This window comes from Ipomoea nil, unplaced genomic scaffold, assembly GCF_001879475.1.
Source record: "Ipomoea nil cultivar Tokyo-kokei standard unplaced genomic scaffold, Asagao_1.1 scaffold1310, whole genome shotgun sequence".
NCBI classification, from domain to species: domain Eukaryota; kingdom Viridiplantae; phylum Streptophyta; class Magnoliopsida; order Solanales; family Convolvulaceae; genus Ipomoea; species Ipomoea nil.
Window position 1 is genome coordinate 1,897,737 of NW_017617738.1, and position 26,507 is coordinate 1,924,243.

The window sequence follows — 26,507 nt, forward strand, 5'->3', positions numbered from 1 at the left end:
ACTAGTTCTCATTAGTATAATGATTACACAACTAAAATTGACTCTTTTTGTCCCTTAATTATAGAAAATAGTATTTTTCCTCTCTTAATTCTCTGCGGGGTGCACTTTGTAGACAAATGCAGATGAAAGGCGGTGACGGTATAATTGAGGGATGAAAAGTATATTTATCTATAATTTAGGGATGAAAAATGTTATTTTCTTTTCAAAATTTATTTTTAAAATGCATTTGAAAATTACCCATTTTCAATTTTTTTTTTTTGCAAGTGTTTTCTATGTTGAACCATAAAAGAAATTAATTGACGGTGAAAATTTTGAACTACACCCGAAAAAAAAAAAATTAAGCAATAGGATTACTAAACAAACTTAGCCTCTTTGGGTAAATTAAAATATCAATCTACTAACAATTTCGGAACTTTCTCTAAGACCCTTTCCTCATATTGGAAACAAACCAATCGACCCTTTTACTCATATAGGAAACAAACCAAAGATTAATGGAACTTGAAAAATAATGATCAAACAACCTTTAAAGTAAATATGGCTCTCACAAAACACTATTGGTAGGGAAATAAAATTACGGCACCAAAACAAAACGAACTTTAAATACTTATTTGCATTTTTATTCTTTATTCCAACCAAACACTAGAATATAATTTCTAAATAATTCATTTGACGAACCAAACAATTGAATGAAATTCTTATTATGTTCCTTGCTTATTCTATTGTATGAGCCAAACATGTTGTTAGTTGATTGAGAAAATTGCACTTTTCGTCCTAAAATTATTGAGTAATTGTAGGATTCATCCCTACTTGTTGGTCATGCTCACTTCTCGTCTCTAAGCTACAATTGACGTTGCGAATTTCATTCATTTTCTAACAGGTCGTGCTCACTTCTCGCCCCTAAGCTACAATTGACGTTGCAAATTCGTCCATAATGTTTTGTTAGAAAAATGATGAAATTTGCCGCATCAGTTATAACTTAGGAACGAGAAGTGAAACATGATTAACAAGTAGAAATGAATCCTACAATTACTCTAAAACTTAGGGATAAAACGTACAATTTTTCCCTAATTGATTTATTTTGGTTCACGTACACCTAAAATCATACTTTATTTTGGAAAAGCAAGTGGTAATAACTTTTTGAGTGTCATGGATGAGAACTGTAATAATTGTATTGAGTGAATTAATGACAACTGTACAGGCTAGGAAAATATATACAAGAGGAATCATAGGGAGACTAGGATAGGGAGTCATAATGTGACTCAAATACAAAAAGTCCTAATACTAGTCCTAATACTCCCCCTCAAGCACATGGTATGCTAGTAACATGTAGTTTGTCTCTAAGAAAAGAAAATCTAGGACTAGGCAAAGCTTTTGTAAATATGTCTGCATGTTGATCTTTTGTTGATATCTCGAACAAAGTGATAATCTATCTCAACGTGCTTGGTACGAGCATGGAAGATGGGATTTGCACACATATAAGTAGTACCAAGATTATCACACCATTGTTTAGGGATAGAGATACCTGGAACTTTCATCTCACGTAGTAGTGAAACGATCCAAGTTACTTCAGCACAAACATCTGCTAGAGCTTTATATTCAGCCTCAGTAGAAGATCTAGCCACAGTTCTTTCCTTCTTATAGACCCAAGATATAAAATTAGTCCCCAAAAAAACAACAAAATCACTAGTGGACTTACGATCTTCAGGACAACCAGCCTAATTAGAATCAGAAAAAGCATGAATTTCCTTTGACATTGATTTCCGTATACGCAACCCAAACCCAATTGTTCCTTTAACATACCTCAAGACACGTTTCAGTTGCTCCCAATGTGATGTGGTAGGAACATGCACTGCTGACAAATTTGATTAATCGCAAAGGATAAATCAGGTCGTGTAACAGTGAGATATTGTAGTGCTCCAGCCAGACTCTTGTACTGCGTAAGATCATCATATAAGTCTGCACTAAAGGGAACAATTTTCGAAACAGATATAGGAGTAGAAAGAGGTTTGCATTTTGCCATTCCAGCACGTTTCAAAATATCATTCATATATCGCTGTTGAGACAATAGGATTCCATCATCACATTTAACAGTTTCAATGCCAAGGAAAAAATTTGGTTCACCAAGACTTCTAATCTTGAAAGTGGCAGACAATTTTGAGAGTAAGTGAGTAACTAGGGCCTGATCACTGCCCATTACAAGAATATCATCCACATAGACCAACAAAGAAACCAGTGCAGAATCTTAAGAGAAATAGAATAGAGAGACATCTGTCTTTGATGCTTGAAAAACAACGAATATTAAAAACGTGTGTAAACGATTAAACCAAGCTCTAGGAACTTGTTTTAATCCATACAGAGAACATTTTAATAAGCATACATGGTGTGGAAAACTAGCATTAATATAACCAGGGGGTTGCTTCATATAAACAGCTTCATCCAAATTTCCATTTAAAAAAACATTAGAGACATCTAGCTGCCTGATAACCCATCCAAATGATAAAACTTAAGGATAACAAAAGCCTTACAGTTGTGGGTTTCACTACTGGACTAAATGTATCAAAGAAATCCTGACCTGGAACCTGATTGAAACCTTTTGCTACTAACCTGGCTTTATGCCTCTCAGTAGTGCCATCAGCCTTCCTTTTCGTGCGAAACACCCATTTACACCCAATAATATTCGGAAGGAACTAGGGACCAAGTCTAATTCTATAGTAGAGCATTAAATTCTTGGTCCATAGCTTCACGCCACTCAGGATATTTAACAGATTCAGTGTAACATGTAGGTTCCGTAGGACAAACCTGAGCAGCCAGAGTCGTAGGAGGAGCCTGGGACTTATTGCGAGTCACCATGGAGTGGGTGCGGACGGTTGACCTCATCGATTTGCCACGCGGATGTCGTGCAACCTCTACAGGTTCGGCCGAGGATGACGTAGGCTGCACGAAATCAGCTTGCATGGGCTCGTCCGGCAACACAGGCTCTGGCGGCGAATCTGGATGCACGAAATCCGATGCAGCATTGCTGACGTCATGGTGGAGAATAGATTCTGCCCAAGGAGCAGTCTGAGTAGGTGGTGTAGCTTGCATGGAAGATTTATCAGCAAAAGGAAATACTTCTTCATCAAATATAACATGCCTGCATGTGTAAATCTTATTAGTCTGTAAGTCCATGCACCTATACCCCCTAAAAGACTCAGGATAACCTAGGAAGACACAAGGAAAAGACATGTATGACATTTTGTGACGATTGTATAGTTTTAAGTGAGGATAACATAGACAGCCAAAGACACAAATAAAAGAATAGGATGGAGGAGACTTGTGCAACACATGATGAGGACTAGAATTGTTTAAGACACTAGAAGGTGATAAGTCTCAAAATATGCTAGTTTTTAGGAGCCTTTTATAGGAGTTTTGTGCTCGTTTTAGTGGGAAAGTCTTGCTTTTATAGCAAAATGTCCCAAAAGAACGGTCTAGTACGGAAATACCTTTCTAATTGTATTTTACGTGTTTTCAGGTATTTTTGGACGAAAAAGTGGTAAAAGGGGTCGAAAGGAGCAAAGCCCGAGAAAAGAGTGCGCACGAGGATCACAAGTCATGTCCGTGAGAAGGAGAAAAAGGGAATTATTTCTCATTTACGCCCTGCCTCACGGTGTGAGACCAGCGTAAAAGATCTAAGGAGGAAAGCTGGAATTATTCCCTATTTACGTAAGGCATTACGGCGTGAAAGACAGTGTAAATCAGAATTTAAAGAGCCGAACAAAAGCTTGGAGCGAAGGAAAATAATTCCCCTTACGTCGGCGTCACGGCATGACGCCGTGCGTAAATGGGATGCCAAAATGTGTTTGATATTTAAAGGCAAAATCTGATTTGGAGAGGAGTTGCACAATTTTTAGAGAGAAGTTTTTAAAGGGAAGTTCTAGATCTAGGGTATTTTATTTTCATTTTCTCTTTCTAGGTTTTAGCCAAAAATCCTTTAGATTTGTAAGGAGATTGGAAGAATTCAAGGAGCTTGTATCTTGGATCTCCATTTCCTACTCACCATTGAAGAGATCTTGCTTGGATTTGGGTGAAATCTAATCCTTACTCTTTATTGCTTATCTTGTATTTCATCTATTTCCAAATTGCTTGATCTTGCTCTTCTCAATGATTGGCTAGAATTCTAGGGGCGAGCATTGTTGTGTAGATTGTATTTGTGATGACTAGCTTGATTTGATTGTTGTTGGCTTGAATGTCTTGTTGTAAGAGGAATGCTTATAATGACTCTTGTGTGTGAGTACACCACACACTTGTAGGTTTAGTAAGGTTTATGTTGTCAAGAGATTGAGACATAATCCTAGCCTCCTTCCCCTTGCATTTCCCGTCCTAGATCCGAGAGGATTAGGCCCAGAAAGAGGTGTAGGCGAGGTGTTTGCGTATTTTCCTCGTAGAAGAAATGAGCACCTGGGTGTCATATCTACCTATACGTATTCTAGCATTTTGACAAGCTTACCGCTTATTGTTGTGGTTCTTGAAAGCGTGGTCAAAATATTGAAGTTTTATGGTTGTGATTGATATGGATAAATGGTAAAACGGGGAGTTCGAACCACCCCCAGTGTCGTTCCCTCGACGAATGACAACTTGGAAGTTGTGCTATAGATAAGGTGAGGTTATCAAAACACTTGAAGACTCGATTAAGAGAGGTTGTTTGACGTTGTTAATTTGCAAGGAACTTGAAACTAAGAAAGGTAGATTAAGAATAGGGGTTTACTCAGAGAGAGAAAGGCGGTTAGGATTGGGTTTCGATTGTCTTGTGTGATTGGTCAATCCCGAAATGGGAGGCTTGTGGTGATTTGATTGTGCGCTACTAGTCAAGAGAAGTGGATTGCGAATGCGTTAGCTGATTCGGTCTATACGCCACCCATAGGAATTCTTATTCTCTACGGGGCATTTAAGCAAACACTTTGCACTCACTTCTTTCCGGGTCTTGCCCTCTCGGATCGAAGACGGGGAAATGAAGAGGATCAAGGCTACCCGGATCTAGCAATCTCTTGCTTAGATCTAGGTTTCCAACACCATCCATAGAGTTGGGCCCCACTCCAAGAACGTTACAAAGAACATCCTCAACAACAAGACATCCATAGTCAACAATCAATCAAACACCACAATCCTACCCACTAGATTTTAGCCAAGCATAATGAAATCTAAATCAATCAAAAGGATAAAAATAGATATGATCAATGAAGCATAAGAGTAGATTTTACCCAAATTGAAGATTAGATTCGTCAACTACAAGCAATTGATGAAGATCCGTTGACAAATGCTTCGAAACTCCAACTCTTCTAGCCAAATCTAGTGAAAATTTGATGTTTGCTAATGTAGATCTAGTTTCCCTCTCTAGAATCCTATTCTAACCATAGAAAACCTCTCTCTAAATCTGAAAAAGCTCTCTAAAAACAATTTTGTGGAACTCCCTTAAAATGAGATCTTTCGGCCTTAAATATTCAGCTTCATTCGGCCGCCCATTCATGCACGGCGTCACACCGTGACACCGGCGTGAATAGGGAATTAACCTCCTCCGCGTTGCGCTTCTCGGCCCCTTTAAACTCCCGTTCATGCTGCCCCTCACAGCGGAAAGACCAGCAGGTTGAGGAGGAGGAGGCACCGCAAAAACCAGGTGCCGATGATGACATCCCCGAGTAGTATGGGCAGGTTATGGACTGGATGACGCTTCACCGTTTCCAGTTTAACCTGCATATTGAGTAGACGACGAGGAATGACGCTCGTTGGGATGCCCTCCAGTCTCAGGCTGACTCTAGATGGGATGTTCTCCAGTCCCGGGTTGACGCTAGATGGGATGACCCTCAGTCCCATGTGGACGCCAGATATGATGTCCTGCAGTCCCATATAGATGCGCGCTTTGACAGTCTTCAGGCTTATGTGGATGATCGTTGCAACACCTATTTCCCTCAACCTCCCCAAGGCCCGAGCAATGATCCTCCGCCTTTTTGATGAGTATTTGTGTGTGTTCTTGAGCTTACTTGGCCTTTGGATTTCTGACACTATGGTTCTTGGATATGTCGGAACATTAGGTACCCTACACGTGGGGTACCGACTTTATATTCCTTTATTTTCTGCATACTTTGATCTAACTACTTTACTTTATTATGTTTTGAACTCTTTTCTTTTAGTATTTTGTTGAACATTGACTATCTTTTAATGCTTTAATTAGTAGTTGAACCCTCCTTTATATCTTTTGATGCTTATCTATCTGAATGAATAGCTCAGGTGCTTGAAACAGAAACAGTAAGGATGTTGTGTCATCCTTACACAATTCTTTTAAAGAGCTGTTTAGATGCTTTATACCATTGCCACTAATGCTTAATTGTCAATATATGTTGTCCATAAACCAGGCTGGGGCAAAGAATCTTAATCCCAAGGTTGAGGAAATCTCGTATACAAAGGGGGTTTCTTCTCCCTAATCTTTTACCTTTCCCCAGTTTTTTTTTTAAAGTGTGGGAAGGTACTTTCCTGTGCTATGCTTTGCTAGACTTATTTTTTTGAGTGCTTTGTTGTCTCTTTAGTCCCATTGTCAATTCCTAAAGTGTGGAAATGGACAACTTCCTTACGCTAGTTTTTTGGGTGTTGATTGAACAATTAGGGCATCCCACACCACACTTCTAAAGTTTGGAAAGGGAAACCTTGTTTCACTTTCCTGCTCTTGTTCACACCCTTGCGCCCACTGTAATGAACATCGGGACGATGTTGTTCTAAAGTGTGGAAAGGGGCGCACCTTTGTGCTTTAATTTTGAAATTTTTTGGCGTACCAATTGTTGAATGTAGAATGTATATATGACTAGAAAAGAATAGAATTGGTCGCATTATTTTGAAAATGTGTTTTATGATGCCTTAGTCAGCTAAATTTTTGGAATATCTTTGAAAATTGCTTCTCTTACACCTTAGGAACTGTATAGAACCCAACTAGGGTTACTTTTGTTGCATGCTTGTTTGATAGTTCACCTCCTATTTTGCTTAGTCCTTGGTAAACGATCCCCCGAAGTGGGAGTGTGCACCTTCCAACCGTAGGAAGATAAGAAGCAAGGTTGGAAATGAATAATCTTTTGGTTAGGTATGGAGCAAAAGGTGAGCCTTGTGGTAAAAATTGAAAAAAACAATCCCAAATGAAAAAGTATGAGTGAAAGAAAAATGGGATTACAAGAGAAAAAGGCAAAGACCAAGAATGGCGGCCCAACGAAAAAAAGAGAGAGAAAAATATATGACTGAAAGAGGGAGCCATTGCTTATTTCGGGACCATAAAAGATTCCCCCGGGCTAAAACATAGAGATCTATGCCGAGGGGAATCGATCTTTGGCATAAGGGTGGAGGCAGGTGAGAACCAGCGCTTAAGTCAGGACCATGAAAGGTCTCCCCGGGTTAAAACACAGAGCTCTGTGCCGGAGGAGACTAGACTTTGGCTTAAGGTTGGTGAGCGGTCCATACCAAACCTCTCACTTACTTTTTGTACAAGACCTTGGCGATATAAGGTTGGATATTGGTTGGATTGTGCACATCGTTCCCACTAGTGTGGCTCGGCTATAGGCCTTTGTAAAATAAGAGGTGAATTCCCCACTTTGGATTGCATGCTTGACTAGTGGTGTATAGAGTGAGTCACCCCATTTGATTAAATGTTTTTACCTTCTTAAGGGCACCATTTTCTTAAATATTGCAAGAATTGTTGACAGGTGCATGATTAACACATTTTTGAAATAATTCAAGGGATTCCATTCTGATAGTAGTCTAGCACTTGTTCTTCAAAAGAAACATGTGGTACACCAAAAGTTTCTGTTTAAACGCATATTTTGAGCTTATCAGTTCTTAATTGTGAAATTGCTTCGGGACACGCAAGCTAAAGTGTGGAAACTTGTGATAAGCCTCAAAATATGCTAAGTTTCCAGTAGTTTTTCCAAGGAGTTTTGCACTAGTTTGACCTAGAAGTCTTGTTTTTAGAGTAAAATATCTTAAAAGTACAACTTAGCAGACAAATACCTTCCCGATTAAATTTTATTTATTTTCAGGTATTTTTGGACAGAAAACGTGCTGAAAAGGCCAAAATAAGCAAAGCCGAGAAATGCGCGCGAACGAGGACCGAACACACCGGGACTACGCACGAGAAGAAGGACGGAATGGGAATTACTTCCCATTCACGCCCCTCCTCACGGCGTGAGGGCCACGTGAACGGGAATTTAAGAAGCCAAATGAAGCTTTAACATGGAGGGCTTATAACTTATTCACGCCGGCCTCACGGCGTGAGGCCATACGTGAATAGGGTGGCGAATATTTAAAGAAAAAAATCAGATTTAGAGAGGGAGTTCTTGACATCTAGGCTTGGAGTTCAACATTTTTTTTCTAGTGAGAGGCTTTAGATTAGGGTTAGATTTTACTTTATCTTTCTAGGATTTTAGTCAAGATCTAGATGTTTTGCAAGGAAGCTTGAAGATTTGGAGAGCTCGTAGCTTGGATCTTCATCTTCTACAAACATTGGAAGGGATCTAGCTTCATGTTGGGTGAAATCTAATCTTTGGTCCTTATTGTTTAAATCTTGTTCATCCATTTCATACTTGCTAGATCTTGCTCTTTATCATGTTTGGCTAAAATTCTAGGGGCTTGGATTGATGTGTAGATTACTTTGCTTGATTTGATTTGCAATTTGTGATTCTTGATTGTTGTTGGTTTATTTGTCTTGTTGGAAGTGAGTTTCGTGTAGACTAGTGTGTGAGGTGTGCAACTCACCCATTAGATCTAGGATGAGTGCATTGGTAAGAGATTGTAATGCACTCTAGCCTTCCCACTTGCATTTATCGTCTTGCGATCTGAGAGGGCCAAGTCCGGAAAGGGATGTAGGCAAGATGTTTGTTATAATGCCTCTTAGAGAATAAGAGTTCCTTCGAGTGGCGTTTAGACCGAATCGGCTACGCATTCGCAGTGCCATTCCTCTTGACTAGAGTTTCAACACGCTTGAATCACTCAACCTTCGGTATGGCTAACCGTGCAATGCAATCGAAGCTCAATGCCAACCCGTTTTCCTTTTCTTTGTTCTACTTTTCTTATTTCTCTTTCACGTTGTTCTCTTATTCTACCTCAACCTGTTAATGCAATCCCTTAGGCCTTAACCAAGGACCTCAAGCTCAAATATCCTTACCATAACACTCTCTCAACACTTCCAAGTTATCACTCATTGAGTACGACACTCGGGGTGGTTCTCACTCCCCCCGTTTTAACTCTTTACATCTCACATCTTTGCACGACCTTATCACATCTAATCTTTTGACCACGCTTCCTAAAAGAGAATCGTAAGCTAAGAGCGTGCGCGTCAATCACTTCTAAGCCTTGGAATTTTACTGATAGGCTCATCTTTCTCCTTTTGAAGTCTAAGACACGGTGTCTTGAATGCTTCAAATGCCTCAGATTTTTCCCTTAAAAAAGACATCCAACAGAAACATGAGTAATCATCAACACATGCAAATATATATTTGAGTAAATACCAGCCAAGGTCCTCCGAGTTTGGTGGTTTCGCCACCTTTAGTCCTAAACTTTCATATTGATCATCCGTGATCCTCCGAGTTTAGAAATCAACCTGCCGTAGTCCTTCCGTTAAGATATCCCGTCTCACCTGTGAATTTAGGGGCAAAATAGTCTTTTTATTGCAACTCTTGCCAAAACTGTTCATTTTATTGCATCCGGGAAAGAGTTGGGCCCTCCGAGAAAGAGTTGGACCCTTCGGAACAACACTGGTCGCGGCGGGAGAAATGGGAGGAAGAAGGTACGAAGAAATTGATTAGAGCTAATTTATGAGGAAAATGAATTGTTTTGGCTGGGGTTGTAATAAAAAGACTATTTTACCCTTAATTTTCACGGATAAGATGGAATATCTTAACGGAAGGACTATGACGGGTCGATTTCGAACCTTGGAGGATCACAAATGATCGATTTGAAAGTTTAGGACTAAAGGTGGCGGAACCACCAAACTCGGAGGACCTTGGCTGACATTTACTCTATATATTTCTTACTACCAATACTCTTTGTTTGAGTCGGACCCATCAGATCTATGTGAACCAGTTCCAGACATCGCTTAGTGGTGATTGACTTTACTGCTTTATGAGGGGCTCTTGTTTGTTTTCCAATAGCACAAGCACCACATATTTCATCATGATCAATTTTTAGCTTTGGTATGCCTCAGATAGCCTCCAATTTGATTAACTTGTCCATATCCTGATAGTTCATATGGCCCAACCATCGATGCTCAAGTTTTGATTCTTCAGATTTGGACCTATGACAAGTAGTATCATTAGATAAAATATAACAATTATAAGATGATCGAGTACCTTCCATAACAACATGGTTTGCTTTATCACTAACCTGTGACATCCCAGTTCTGGTCACACAACTGACTGATACTTATGAGATTTGCTCGTAATCCATTCACTAGTAGAACATCATCTAGATGAGGTAAGCCAGGAACATTCAATGTGCCTTTTTCAATGATCTTGCCTCGTTGACCATCACTGGATGTTACTGATCCACTGCTAGGTTGCATAGGGATTAGATACTTTGAGTTTGTAGTCATATGTTAGGAGCAACCACTGTCAAAGTACTACCTTGTCCCAGTCATTGCAGCAGACATCACAATAGTAGGGGGTAGCACAATACTTCGAACTTTCTGACCCAGACTTGTCTTTTGAAGGGAGTAATATTCTCCATGCGATACTTCTCCTCTCTTTGATCTCTATAAAAGCAGTAAGATTCCGGTCTAGTGTGACCCCTTGTCTGATAGTAATGGCAAGTAGGAACATACTTTCTAGTTCGGATGTATCTTCCTTTATACTTAGAATGTAGGGATTGCTGAACAGATGGAGTAACAATAGCATCAAACGTAGTACCTTTCACGAACACAGGTGCAGAGTCGGATGACTGTCCCCCTTCAAATCCAAGACTAGTTCTACTGTTAGACTTTCTGCTATAATCTAAAATTTTATCCAGAGTTGATGTATTATCCATCATCTTGATGTTTTTCTTCAAGTCTTCCAGTTCCTTTAGTAGCTTTCCTTCTCTAGATCTGATCTGAGCAATAAGATCATCTTTCATAACCAAATCAGCATTCAGTTTCTTCAGCTATTCCTCGCGCTTTCTAAGATCTTCATTCAGATTTTTGTTGACTTTCACCAATTGCTCCTAGCTAGCAACATATTTGGCAAACTCGTGTTCTAACTGAGTATGTCTATCTTCAAAATCATCTAAAGATATGTAGGCTTCATCGTCCTCATCACACTCTGAGTGAGCTTCTGTTGCAGTGAAGAATGCAACAAAATTCCCAGTATTTTCATTAGACACCTGATCTGCGCTTTCCTCTTCGTCATCACTCAAGGTTTAAGCAGACATGAACTTTTTCTTTTTAGGTATGTTGTACATTCTGATTGAATATGACCAAATCCCTCGCATTCACGGCATTGCACTGATCGATTTAGGGTTTTACCTGTACTGTTCGAAGTATTCTTAGATTGTCCTGATCGAGATGATTGACTAGACTTTGTGTTTGAAGATGTCGAACCAGACTTCTGATTGAAGGAGTTTCCTCCCTTGGATTGATTCTGATTAGATTCTCCTTGCCCTCTTCGATTGAATCCCTTCAAGATTTCCTTGATATTCTTCGTGAGTAACGCGAGGGATTCATCATCTATGTCCTCAGTGTTAGATTCTTGATCAGCTTCTGTAATGAAAGCCATTGATTTTCTTTTTTAAACCGAACAACGGTTATCATCTGCTAACACTTGTAATTCATACGCGTGTAGACTACCCATTAGTTCACCAACACTTCTTTTCCCAGCCTGAATTCTCTTGTATTACAGTCACTTTCATGCGAAATCGTTTGGGTAAAAATCGAAGAACTTTCTTAACAACTCTTACTTCAGTAAATGGTTCACCAAGAATAGATGCCCTATTCATCAAGTCCTAGACACGCCTATGAAAATTCGATATGTTTTCATCTTCATTCATTCTTAGAGCTTCAAATTCAGAAAGAATCTTCTATAGCTTCGATTGTTTGACATCATCAGTACCTTCATATCTTGTTAGCAAGATCTCCCAAGCCCGTTTTTCTTCCTTTACCCCCGTAACAAGAGTAAATACTTATTCATGCAGAGATCATACAATGGAATTTAATGCCTTATTGTTGATATCTTATTTGTTTATCTCATCCTCAGTCCAATCTGCCATCGGGTTTCATCGTTGAAGATCCATCAGCATTCTGTATAGTTGGTGGAGTCCAACCAGTGATCAAGGTGTAACACCCCGTGTTACGGCCTTCAATCCCGGATTAATTATTTAATTAATTCTGTTAATAATAATTAAAAGGGATTTAATTTGGCTAGGATTCCCTTTAATTAATAAATGTGGTCCACCATGGATCGTGGACCCTTGCCTAGAGTCTTAAACCTATTAGGAATAAAGAGAGTAAACCTTTTTACTAATCAGATTGTAATTAAGAGTCATAGACCTAACTATCTCTTAGGAATGAAGAAAGTAGGCCTTTACTATTCAGATTATGATTAGGATTCCCTTTAATTAATTAATATGGTCCACCATGGACCATGGACCCTTATCCCTAAACCAAGCCCTTAGCACTATAAGGAATAAAATTAGTAAACCCATACCATTCAGACCCTAATTAGGACTCCTATATATATATATATATATATATATATATATATATATATATATATATATATATATATATATATATATATATATATATATATATATATAAGGACAAAGGAGACACCTAGAAGTCACACCACAATAGATATCACCCACAAGAATTCCCCACCACCAAGCCTAGGGAGGTCAATCGGATGAAAATTTTAGGGAAGAACCTTAATAGCCAAGGGAGGATTAATTAAGGCTAAGAGGTAACCTATGTCTCAACAAAACCTATTTTCCTTGCTATGATCTTCTTCTTTGGCTCCCTCTATATACTTGTGTCTTGATGAATTTCTTTATGATATTTGTGATATAATCTTGATTGATTGACGTGATGATTTTATGAGGGATATTGATGATCTTGATGTTAAAAAGAGGTTCTTGATATTTATGTGATGATTCTTGATAAATCTTGATGGTTCTTGATAATGAAAATAAAATATGATTTTGATGATTTGGGTGGGATTAGAGCCCTAGGTTGGATTGGGAATTGATATTGTGATGTTCTTGATTTATATTTGGGTGGGAATTTTCATGTTTGGGTGTTGTTCGTGTCTAGAAGTCATGTTAGGATGTGTTCAATATGATTCTTGCTCTCGATCCATTAAATACCCATGTGGTGTCGTTAATTGCGTTTAAAAGTGTCTAAGCATGGTTTCGGGTTCCACGAAGGATCCCGGGACGCATATTTGATAAAAGAGTCAGTGGGGGGTAGGTGGGGGTAGGGGTAGCCACCACCTACCCGCTGCCCAAAGTGAGACCGCCAGGCAGCGGGCAGTCGTCTGCCCGCCGGGCACCCGCTGCCCGAAAGCTGTCGCCGGCGGGTGGCCCTCCACCCACCGACTACCCGCTGGTTTGTCACCCACCCCGGGTCTTTGGCTTCCCCGTTTGATGTTCCCCATTCCCCGTGGTGTCCCAACGGACCCTGTTTGTCGTGCTTGAGTCTAGTTTGATGTCTCGGGTACCGTTCGTAGGATAAAAGAGTCTAGGAATTGCATGTTAGTTGAATCGGTAACCCGTTGGCCTAGGTGGAAGTCGTATGAACCCCTTAGGACTATTCTTAGTATGTGAATGATCACACGTAAGCTTATTTATGTGTCTCCCCTTCCCAATGTGCTATTATGTGCTACTATGTGTGATGGGATGCATGATTCCCCAATTTGGTTGCGATCAAATTGGCTATACGGGCAGTTGGATGGGTTGAGAACCATCCCAACTGTTAAACAGGCCGGTTGCGATCGGTCAGGTATATAAATATTATATAGGGCTGCGGTCCATTGATTGGTTACTTATGAGCTGCGGTTCATCCTCCTGGCTGCGGTCAGTGATTCACTTCTTGGGCTGCGGTCCACATGGGCCTCGGTTGCTGTGACCCACCGACCTGGACGCGCCAGGCGGTGTGTAGGGCCCATAAGCCCGACGAAGGCTGTAGTCCACCGACCTGAGTAATCAGGCGGTGTGTAGGGCTACGGCTGGCAGCGATCCACCGAGTGATGGGCCAGCGGTGTGTAGGGTCGTAGTCTCCGAGGATCATCGCCCACCGACTGAGTCCCTCAACGGTGTGTAGGGCCTGATCCGCTACGGTCCACCGACTGCGCTCGTCAACGGTGTGTAGGATCGTAAGTCCCCCCTTGTAAAGTGGATCACGGTCCACCGACTGAGCGTGTCAGCGGTGTGTAGGACTGTGATCCGCCGCTGAGTTCATCAGCGGTCTATAGGGTTGGTTGCGATCAACTCCCTTCATGCTGCGGGGCCGTGTTAGTGCTATATGCACTAACCCTCATGTTCGGGGCATGCGATTGGTCCCGTGGCACCATCACAGTGTGTTTGTGTGACACGAATGATGATTGGGTGATGATATGATTGGTTTGAAAGTGATTTGTGACCTTAGATGCATGTTCTTTATGATGTTGTTTCTATATAACTATTTATCATGATTGTCTGTGCTTACCCCTACTTGCTGAGTCTATCCCTGATTTTAAAGATAGAGTTCCCTAAGTATATATCTTCCTGCTTCAAAATGGTTTTCGTATATATATATATATATATATATATATATATATATATATATATATATATATATATATATATATATATATATATATATATATATATACCTATATTGTATTTCAACGCGTTGGAGTGGGTTACCGGCATCATTCGCTGAACAGATATATTTGGCTTTCAGGGACAGATGAGTAGTCGCCGGAGCGCGCTAGAGATCCGGAGCGCGCTAGAGATCCGGAGCGTAGATTAGTTAGTTTCTCTTTCGGCCTGCGTGCCATGATTATGTATTGACATTTGTATTGAGGATTTTAGTTAGTTAGCCTGTGCATCTGAGTTCTCCAGCTCAGATGTGGCATAGCACCCCGCACTCTTATGTTTGATTTTGTTATTTAATGAGAACTCACCTTTATTATATAAGTCTTAAAAAGTTTAAAAATTTCGGGGTGTTACACCTCGTGTTACGACCTTCAATCCCGGATTAATTATTTAATTAATTCCAGTAATAGTAATTAAAAAGGATTTAATTTGGTTATGATTCCATATAATTAATTAATGTGGTCCACCATGGACCATGGACCCTTTCCTAAACTAGAGTCTTAAGCCTATTGGGAATAAAGAGAGTAAACCTCTTACTAGTTGATTCTAATTAGGAATCCCGGACCTATTTATCTATTAGGATTAAAGAATGTAGGCCTTTACTATTCAGATTATGATTAGGATTCCTGATGCTATAAATAGGGGATTAGAAAGCATTAGGACCCTTACCACCCATATTTATATTACACGAAAGTATTCCCAAGGGATTCCCCACCACCAAGCCTAGGGAGATCAATCGGATGGAAATCTTAGGGAAGAACCTTAATAGCCAAGGGAGGATTAATTAAGGCTAAGAGGTAACCCATGTCTCAACAAAACCTATTTTCCTTGCTATAATCTTCTTCTTTGGCTCCATTGATATGCAATTCTATGCTTGTGACTTGATAAAGCTTTTATGACGATTATGATATAATCTTGACATTTATGAGATGATCTTATGTGTTGATCATGATAATCTTGATGATTAGGAGGGAATCTTGATAATTGTCTGTTGATCTTGATATTCTTGATGTTCTTGATTTTAAAGATAAAGTTATGATCTTGTGATTTAAATGTGATTAGAGCCCTAGGATAAATCATGGATTTCATATTGTGATATTCTTGGTATATTCGGGTGAGATTTCTTATGTTCGGGTATTGAGTCTTGTTTATGTCTAGAAGTCATGTTAGGATGTATGTAACGTGATTCTTGGTTTTAACCGTTGCTTGATTACGTGGTGTTGTCGTTTGAGTTTAAATGTGTCTGGACATAGTTTCGGGTTCCACGAAAGATCCCGGGAATAAAATATTACAAAAGAGTCAGTGGGGGTAGGGGAACCCGCCACCTACCCGCTGCCCCATTTGGTGTCGCTGGCAGCGGGCAGCCGGCGGGCAGGCGATTACCCGTCGGGCACCCGCTGCCCAGAAGAGGGCAGCCGACGGGTGGTCCTCCACCCGCTGGTTTTTCCCAGTGCGGATGATGGTTTTTCCCGTTTGATGTTTCCCCGTTCCCCGTGTTGTCCCAACGGACCTCGTTTGTCGTGCTTGAGTCTAGTTTGATGTTTCGGGTACTATTCGTAGGGTAAAAGAGTCTTGTGTATTGCATGCTAGTTGAATTAGTATCCCGTTGGCCTAGGTGAAAGATGTATGAACCCCTTAGGAATATTCCTAGTATGTGGATGACCACGCATAAGTTTTATTTATACGTTTTCCCCCTTCCCAATAAGCTAATGTGGGTTGCATGTTCTTGCTATGTGTTATGTGTGCATGATACCCCAATTTGGTTGCGATCAAATTGGCTATACGGGTAGTTGGATGGGTTGAGAACCATCGGCTGTTAACCAGGCCGGTTGCGATCGGTCAGGTATATAAATATTATATAGGGCTGCGGTCCACCGTTTGGTTGCGATCAAACGTTATAAATGAGCTGCGGTTCATAATCTGGTTGCGATCAGAAATACACTTTTTGGGCTGCGGTCCACCGTTTGGTAGCGATCAAACGTTATGATGAGCTGCGGTTCATCAGTTGGTAGTGATCAACCCCTTCGTGCTGCGATACGAGGCAGGGTGCTTCGGGGCCGTGTTAGCGCTATATGCGCTGACCCTCATGTATGGGCATGCGATTGGTCCTGCGGTACCACCAAAGTGTGCTTATGTGTTGAGATAATGATTGAATAATGATACGAATGATGTGAAATAATCTTGTGACCTTAGGGTGTATGCTAGTACCTTTATATGCATGATTATAACTGATAAATGTGCTTATCCTTAACTGTTGAGTCTATTCTCGGTTTTAAAGCTAGAGTCTCCTAAGTATATATCTTCCGGCTTCAAAACGGTTTTCCTATATATATATATATATATATATATATATATATATATATATATATATATATATATATATATACCCATATTGTATTTTAACGCGTTGGAGTGGGTTACCAGCATTATTCGCTGAACAGATATATTTGGCTTTTAGGCACAGATGAGTAGCTCCGGAGCATGCTAAGGGACCGAGGCTTAGTTAGCTAGTTTCCCTTTCGGCCTACGTGCCATGATGATGTAATGACATTGGTTTGAGGATGATTAGATAGTTTTGCCTGTGCATCTGAGTTCTCCAGCTCAGATGTGGCATAGCACCCCAAACACTTATGTTTAGTACGCTATGTTTTGTGATTTAGTGATAGTTCTAGCTTTATTTCATAAGAATTCAAAGTTTCAAATTTTAGTGGTGTTACAGATGGTATCAGAGCCTAAGTTTGACCATAGGATAAGACTCTTAAGACAAGACTTTAGGACATTAAGCTTGAACTCTAGGTATTTAGGAACATAGGATTTAGGAAACTTAGGACGTGCGGTGAGATTGTGGGTTTACCTATCATTACATGCCTAAACTTTCCCCTCACTCTATTATGCACTTAATTTAAAGAATCCCCCATAATTGTCGTATCAAGGTAAGGATGCAAATCCCTAACTTACCATTACGATCAGTGCTGATCCTGTAAACGCCGAAATTACGCCAACAAAGAACTAGTCGAGAACCCCCGAGCCTCCTACCCAAAAGTCGTTAACCTAAAAACCTACAACAGTGGACCCAGGGCGCCCAGACGATAAGCAAAGCCATCCTTACTAAACAACAACCGACCACCCTCGAACGGCAACCTAGACGTGGCTCGCCAAGTCTCGAGCCATCGCCCACCTATCTTCACAGAGGAAGAAGATCCTACGACCCTCGAAGAATGGATCCGAACGTTCAACCAGATCTTTGAAGTAGTAGAATGCCCGGAAGGACGCCATGTGGAACTAGCCTCCTTCTACTTCAGACATAAGGCTGATCTTTGATGGGTTCACGAGGGACCTACCTATAGGCAAGAACTGGGATTCAGCTGGGAAACCCTGAAGGCTCGGTTATGGGGATGTTTTGACCCCGCCCATACAAAGACAACCCTGTACGTGGAATCCCTCCGCCTGAAACATGGATAACTACAGTGGGGGAATACCACAAAAAAATCCCTTCGCTAGCTCGTTTCGCGCCTGAATTGGTGACCATAGAGGCAACTAAAGTAGAGGAGTTTGTAGCAGGTCTCAACTTTGAAACTGTTAGGAATAAAGTGTAATGATTTTGATATGCCAAATTTGTATTTGTAGATCCCCCAATTTTATTTATAGGTCTAGTAGAGTCTTAGACCGTGATCGGGAAATTATTTAAATTAAAAAAGAGAAAAACAGAGGAAGATGTATGAAAATAGAAGAAGAAGATATAAAGCCTAAAATCAAGAATTTGTCTGGAGAAAATGACAAATTGAAGAAGAAGATGAATGATACAATAATTCAAGTCAATGCTACTCAAAGAAGATATCCCAGAAGAATTTTCGTGAAGAAAATTAATATTGGAAGAATGCATGAAATTGACTTGGAGATCAAGCATCTATGTAAAGAAAGGAGTACATCAAATGTGATTGGAGATTTAATCAAAAGCTGTATGGACGAAGTGGATGGTGCTTGATATGTTATGTGAAATAGCTCAAGTTCGAAACTTATCATCAATAATTTTACAAGGTAAACTTTGAGAAGCCAAATTAAATTAATCTACCAGGAGAAGTCTGGGAGCCAATTTTGAAGTCAAAGTCAACAATTCAAATTGGGAAGCAATTGAAAGCACAGGAGAAGTCTGGGAGCCAATTTCGAAGTCAAAGTCCAATTGGGAAGCAATTGAAAGCACAGGAGAAGTCTGGGAGCCAATTTCGAAGTCAAAGTCAACAATTCAAAATTGGGAAGCAATTGAAAGCACAGGAACAGTTTGAGCCAATTTCGAAGTCAAAGAAGTCAAAGTCAACAATTCAAAATTGGGAAGCAATTGAAAGCACAGGAACAGTTTGGGAGTCAAAGTCAACAATTCAAATTGGGAAGCAATTGAAAGCACCAATTTCGAAGTTAAAGTCAACAATTCAAATTGGGAAGCAACAATTCAAATTGGGAAGCAACAGTTTGGGAGTCAAAGTCAACAATTCAAATTGGGAAGCAATTGAAAGCACCAAGTCAAAGTCAACAATTCAAATTGGGAAGCAATTGAAAGCACCAATTTCGAAGTCAACAATTCAAATTGGGAAGCAATTGAAAGCACCAATTTCGAAGTCAAAGTCAACAATTCAAATTGGGAAGCAATTGAAAGCACAGGAACAGTTTGGGAGTCAAAGTCAACAATTCAAATTGGGAAGCAATTGAAAGCAACAATTCAAATTGGGAAGCAATTGAAAGCACCAGGAACAGTTGAAAGCACCAGGAACAGTTTGGGAGCGTGATTCCCCGTTCAGTTTATTTAATTGAATCACGCGTCGTAAACATATACCACAAGACTTCTTGGGAAGAATTCTTTTTTAAATTGTTTTGATTTTGAATAAGGAGTTAATAAGAATAATGAGATGGGCTAACCAATAGAAAGATAAAGCAAATATTCATTGATAAGAAGTATGATATTAAGTGAAGGAAAATCAATTTTAGGAAAAAGGTCCTTTATATTTATTTCCTTTTGAATATCAACGTACTTTTTTTTTGCTATTACTCTAGGTCGTATATGGCATAGTTGTTTATTTCCCCAATTCCCTAAGTGAACTAATTATCTTGAGGATGCAAGCGTTATCCGGAATGATTGGGCGTAAAGCGTCTGTAGGTGGCTTTTTAAGTCCGCCGTCAAATCCCAGGGCTCAACCCTGGACAGGCGGTGGAAACTACCAAGCAATTCAAATTGGGAAGCAATTGAAAGCACCAATTTCGAAGTCAAAGTCAACAATTCAAATTGGGAAGCAATTGAAAGCACAGGAACAGTTTGGGAGTCAAAGTCAACAATTCAAATTGGGAAACAATTGAAAGCACCAGGAACAGTTGAAAGCACCAGGAACAGTTTGGGAGCCAATTGCAAGTCAAAGTCAATTGGGAGCCAGTTTGGGATCCAATTGCAAGTCAAAGTCAATTGGGAGTAGCCAATTGCAAGTCAAAGTCAATTGGGAGCCAATTACAATGGAGAAATTCAAATTGGGTGCCAATTACAAGCCAATTCAAATTGGGTTCAAATTGGGTGCTAATTACAAGCCAATTGGGTGCCAATTACAAGCCAATTCAAAACAATTCAAATTGGGAAGCAATTGAAAGCACCAGGAACAGTTTGGGAGCCAATTGCAAGTCAAAGTCAATTGGGAGCCAATTACAATGGAGAAACAATTACAATGGAGAAATTCAAATTGGGTGCCAATTACAAGCCAATTCAAATTGGGTGTCAATTACAAAGGAGAAATTCAAATTGGGTGGAAGTTCAAAGCCAGTTTGAAGTCTGAGAACACCCAGACGTGAGAATGAAGAAGATGAAGATGAACTTACAGTAAATATATTCTCACAAGGAAAAATACTAGTTTAACTAGTATGGGATTAAATTAATGAATATTTTTAAAATCCCAAAGATACAAGGACCACTTCAGAGCTAATCAGAGAAGCCATTCTACACCAAAACTGAGACCCAGATATTCCCACTCAACGTTAAACCAGAGGAATATCAGATGAAGTTTGGGAGCTCATTTACGTGGAGATGAAACTCCATCAACGGCTAGCTTATCTCTTTCTGACATTTTTGCAGAAGATAAGATAAGATCTCTGACAAAAGATACAAGATTTCAAAAATGAGAGCGTCTCTTTCCAACGGACAGATTCTCATTACCAGCTATAAAATGATGAAGATATGAAGACTTGAAGATGGGGAACACACGAACAAGAGAGCAGAAAATTCGAAACTCACCAAAGAGATCGAATAGAGCAATTAAGCTTGAAAGAGCATAGAGCAAAAATCTCATTTGGTACAGAGCATACCGAAAATCTTCAAGTGAGAAGTGTGAAAAGAAAAAGAACTCAGAGAGCTTGAAAGAAAATATTCTGAGAGTTCTTAAACAGAGCAAAGCAGAGCAAAAATATCAAGTGCTTTACTTGATATATTCAAAGAGAGAAAACACTCAGAGCTATCAAGAGAAATCATTCCAGAGTGTTAATCTTCATCAAAGAGACCTGCGCATCATTGAAGATTATCTACAGAGTCTCAGAAGTTGGAAGCAAGACAACACTTGTTTTGGGGCAAAATAAGAGAAGGGAGGAAAGTAGCACGGAGCTGTGAAATCCTAGATTATCACACGGAGCTGTGAGATCCGAAGCAGCAGTGTCGGAGGCACTGGGCGTGATTGGTGTGGGCTTGGTGATCAAAGCACCAGATCACGGGATACATTTCTACCGGAGTGTGGAAGACGGGGGGAAAGTAACGCGGAGTCGTGAAATCCTGGGATAGTAGCGCGGCGACGTGAAACCCGAAGCAGCAGTGTGGTGTCACTGGGCGTGATTAGTGCGAGCTTTGTGATCAAAGCACTAGATCACGGAAATTCATTGTATCTCGGAACCAAGAAGTGGTGGATATAGTGAATTGCTCTTGGAGATAAGAGCAAGTGGAGTAGGAGGATTACACCACCTCGCGAACCACTATAATTGTCTTGTGTTCTTTACTGCTTTCTTTACTTACTGCTCTTTACATATTTGCTCTACACGAGATATACTGCTCACACAATCTCACACACACTTTAGGTTTATTTATTTCCGCTGTGCACCATACTCTAACAATCTAGTTAAGAGTTTTGGTTTATCTCTGGCTTAGCAATTGTTGTGCTGTGCGAAAAAGTTTGAAAGTCTATTCACCCCCCCTCTAGACTTTCACCTTACCTCTTTTGGGACCAACAATTGGTATCAGAGCCAGGTTGTCTATTTAGGCCAATTTGCTATCTAAGCACGTGCCTAACTGGGTCAACCGTTTCTGACTGCTAGACAGATCCATTCTACAAAGTGTGTGAATTGGATTAATCTTTCATATCTCTCGTGATGATGATGAAGAAAGATTTAGCTCAAAATCTATTATTCTCACTTGATAAATTTGATGATTGGAAAGTTCGTATGCAGGTACACTTATCGGCTTTACACGATGAAATGTGGGAAGTTATTTCCACTGGTCCTATCAAAATATTAAAAGTCAATACGGCGTTTGTCCTATCCCCGGATGCTCTACAGTACGTACAAAAGCCTAAACCGGAATGGACATCGGACGATAGAACGCGGAATAATCTTGACAATATTGCCAAGGATATTCTATTCAAAGCCGTTGATGATACAATATTTCCGAAGATCCGAAAGTGTGCCACTGCCAAAGAAATATGGGAAACTCTCATCAAGATTGGCGAAGGAGATGAACAAGAAAAAGACAATAAGCTCACAATCGCCATGAAGAAGTTTGAAGATTTCAAAATGCTCTCAAATGAAAGTATTGCAGACATGGAAGCTCGAATGATCAAAGTTCTTGGAGAGATTAGTGATCTTGGCAAAAATATTAGCCAAAAAGAAATTAATCTCAAAATCCTACGAGGCTTGCCATCTGCATGGGATATGAAGGTTACGGCTATGCGCGATCACCGAGATCTAAGAATGTTGTCAACAGACAAATTATTTAGTGATCTAAAAGCATATGAGTTCGAAATGAAGGCCAAAGATGATGATGTTCATGAAGCTCGAAATGCTGCTCTAATGGCCGAACAACCGTCAACCTCCAGGTCAGTAGAAAATAATGTTGATTTTATGACTGACGAACAGTTTGCTCTTTTTGTTAAAAGATTTAAAAGGTTTATGCGAAAAGGAGACAACAAAAATTCTGCTCGTGGAAAATTCATCTCTCGCATAACACAAGAAGAAAAAGTCGAAGAAAATAAGGATTTATGCTACAATTGCCGCAAACCCGGACATTTTAAAATAAATTGTCCATATCCGATCGTTAGCAAGTATCAAGGCAAAAATGTTGAATCTACGCCGAACAAATCCTAAAGCAAAAGGTTCAAGCGCGACAAAAGAAAAGCTCTCGTTAGCAACGAACCAAACGAAAATGATGATTCAGAGGATTCATCATCAAGCGATGAAAGTTCATGTTCGGATGATGATACGACGCTAGTATGCAAGTCAATTGAGTTGAGTACAAGTGAAGATTGTCTTATGGCTCTTGAAGCAGAGGAAGAAGAGGTAACATCTAATTCTTTCAATTCTGTTAATTCTTCTTTTTCTCGTGAATCAATTGACTATCTAATGAGAGAATGTCAAGAGATTATGCTCACTCATCCTCAACTCAAGAAGCGCAATAATATTTTATTTCTTGAAAAAGAAGAAACGAATAAAAAATTGCAAGATGCTGTACTTGAAGTGAGTAAATTGAAAAATGAAAATATTCATCTTCAAAAAGAGTGTAAAGCTAGAGAGGTTAGAGAACATAATCTTAGAGCTACTATTGCTACGTTCACTAATTCGTCTAAAATAATAGATAAAATGGTGAGCATGCAAAAGCCATCAGGAGATAGAACCGGAATTGGTTATGACTCCACATGTTCTCAAACCCCTCAAAATCTGACTAATTCTACTACAACTTTAAATAATAATGTTCAAGTGGTAAAATTTGTTAAAAGTCAGAATAGCACAATGAGACAAGGACTTGGCTATCAAACAAAAGCAAAATTGAATGTTGAAAGGCCGAAACAATTTAATTATACGGCAAAGCAACAAAAATTCTACAAGCAAAGATATGCCAAAGAGTCAAGTGCAAAAAGATTTCATAGAAAAGAGGGAAGCTTTTCTAGAAATAAAGTTGGGAAATTTCATCCCACTCAAAAAGATTGGTTGTGCAATAGATGTAATATTTTTTATAGACCAAAGCAACCATTCTCTTCCCAGGTGCCAAAATATAAAAATAATTTTCAAAACCCGGCGCCAAAAATATTTTCTAATGTGAGTTATGATTATCGTGTCTCTAATAGTTACAAATCGCCTCATCTTAATTCAATAAGATCAAGGTGGGTTTGGTTACCAAAAATCACTAACAGTAAAGGACCCAAGCAAGTATGGGTACCTAAAGTTAATTAATCTTTTTTTGCAGGATGTTTGGTACATCGATAGTGGTTGCTCACGTCACATGACTAGAAATAAATCATATCTAGTGAATTTCAAAGAAATCGATGGACCAAAAGTTATATTCGGAGGAAATCAAAATTATGGAATTACAAAGGGATTTGGCACGATCAAGAAAAATGGCTTGAAGATTGAAGATGTGTCTTTCGTTGAAGGCTTAAAATTTAATTTGTTGAGCACTAGTCAATTTTGTGATAAAGGCTATCTTGTAGAATTTTCTAAAGATAATTGCCTAATAAAAAATGAGCTCACAAATGAGATTGTTCTTTCTGGAAAAAGACGAAAGAATATGTATGTTGTTGATTGGAGCACTAGCAAAGAATCAGTGTGCTTAATGACCAGAAATTCAAATGAAGCTAAATGGGAATGACACAGAAAGCTCAACCACTTAAACTTCAAGACCATCAATCAGCTTGCAAAGAAAAATCTAGTAGAAGGCTTGCCAGATATTATCTTCAAGAAGGACCAAGTGTGTGATGCATGCCAACGCGGAAAGCAAATCAAATCATCATTCAAATCAAAGACACACGAGTCAACGTCAAGACCGCTAAGCTTACTACATATGGACTTATTTGGACCGGTTGATCCAATAAGTGTAAGTGGTAAGAAATATACTCTCGTTGTTGTTGATGATTTTTCTAGGTACACTTGGACCGTGTTTCTCAAGAAGAAAAATGAAGTTGAGCAAGTTCTACCGAAGCTGTTGAAGCAACTACAAAATGAGAAAGAATTGCAAATATCAAAAATACGAACGGATCGCGGAACCGAGTTCGTGAATGGAGTTATACAAGCTTTTTGCAATTCACATGGAATTTCTCATCAATTATCTGCCGCAAGAACACCGCAACAAAACGGTGTTGCCGAAAGAAGAAACCGGACGCTCAAAGAAGCCGCACGAGTGATGATAAGTGCTGCCGGTCTCCCGAAACGATATTGGGCGGAAGCTATCAACACTGCTTGTTACACGCAAAATCGAAGCATGATCCATAAGCAGTACAAGAAGACGCCATATGAGCTATATAAAGGGAGAAAACCAAATATTGGTTATTTTCATATTTTTGGATGCAAATGTTTTATTCATATTAATGATAAATTGCATCTAAAAGCTTTTGATGAGCGTGCAGATGAAGGAATTTTTCTAGGATATTCAGCTACCAGCAAGGCATTCAGAGTTTTGAATAAAAGATCAATGGTGGTTGAAGAATCAATACACGTGGTATTTGATGAAAAATCATAGATCAAAAATGATGCACTGGACGAAGAAATTGTATAAAATGGTAACAAGTGTCAATTTGATTTTTGTAATACTAATGATACGTGTGAAGATGATGTTTTGCAGGGAATGGATGAGTTGGAAATTAATTCTCTAGAAAATCCCATCCCTCATCTAGAAGAAGTTGGAAATTCTTTTAATAATAATTTTGGGAGTGATGCCTCACGTGGGAATGGGGATGCAGTACGGGTTCCAGTTTGTGATCAAGTTGCATGTGAAGTTGGTAATCAATTTCAAGAAGAATTAAACAATGAAATTCAAACCAACACTGGCAGTTCACAACAAATGGATCCACCCAGTACCATGCACCCATTTGAACCAGATTTAAGATGGCTCAAAAATCACCCTCCAGAATTAATTATTGGGAATATCCATGAAGGCGTGAAAACAAGATCGTCTACCATGGAAGCATTGTTCACGTGTTATCTATCTCAGATTGAACCAAAAGAAATCGACGAAGCTCTCAATGATCCGGATTGGATAAACGCTATGCAAGAAGAGCTCGATCAATTCAAAAGAAATGATGTTTGGGAACTTGTTCCAAGACCGGCGAATCACAATGTTGTAGGAACCAAATGGGTCTTCCGGAACAAAGCAAACGAAGAAGGCGTGATTGTTAGGAATAAAGCAAGGCTCGTTGCAAAAGGATACTCTCAAGAAGAAGGAATAGATTTTGATGAAACTTTTGCACCGGTGGCCCGACTCGAAGCAATCAGAATTTTCCTAGCCTACGCCGCACACAAAGATTTCACCGTTTATCAAATGGACGTGAAAAGTGCATTCTTGAATGGTCTACTCGAAGAAGAAGTTTATGTCGAACAACCCCCAGGTTTTGAGGTAAAAGGCGAAGGTGATAAAGTCTACAAACTTAAAAAGGCATTGTATGGGTTGAAACAAGCACCTA

General features: G+C 39.6%; 1 long non-coding RNA gene across 1 annotated transcript; it reads right to left on the bottom strand.

Moving 5' to 3' along the window:
• Positions 1–9,897: 9,897 nt before the first annotated feature.
• LOC109185046 lies at positions 9,898–26,033 on the bottom strand. The gene is made up of 4 exons (XR_002054924.1): positions 26,023–26,033; positions 20,807–20,811; positions 15,360–15,365; positions 9,898–10,023 (listed from the first exon to the last, which is right to left on the bottom strand). It is a non-coding gene; the product is annotated as an uncharacterized LOC109185046 (long non-coding RNA).
• Positions 26,034–26,507: the final 474 nt, after the last annotated feature.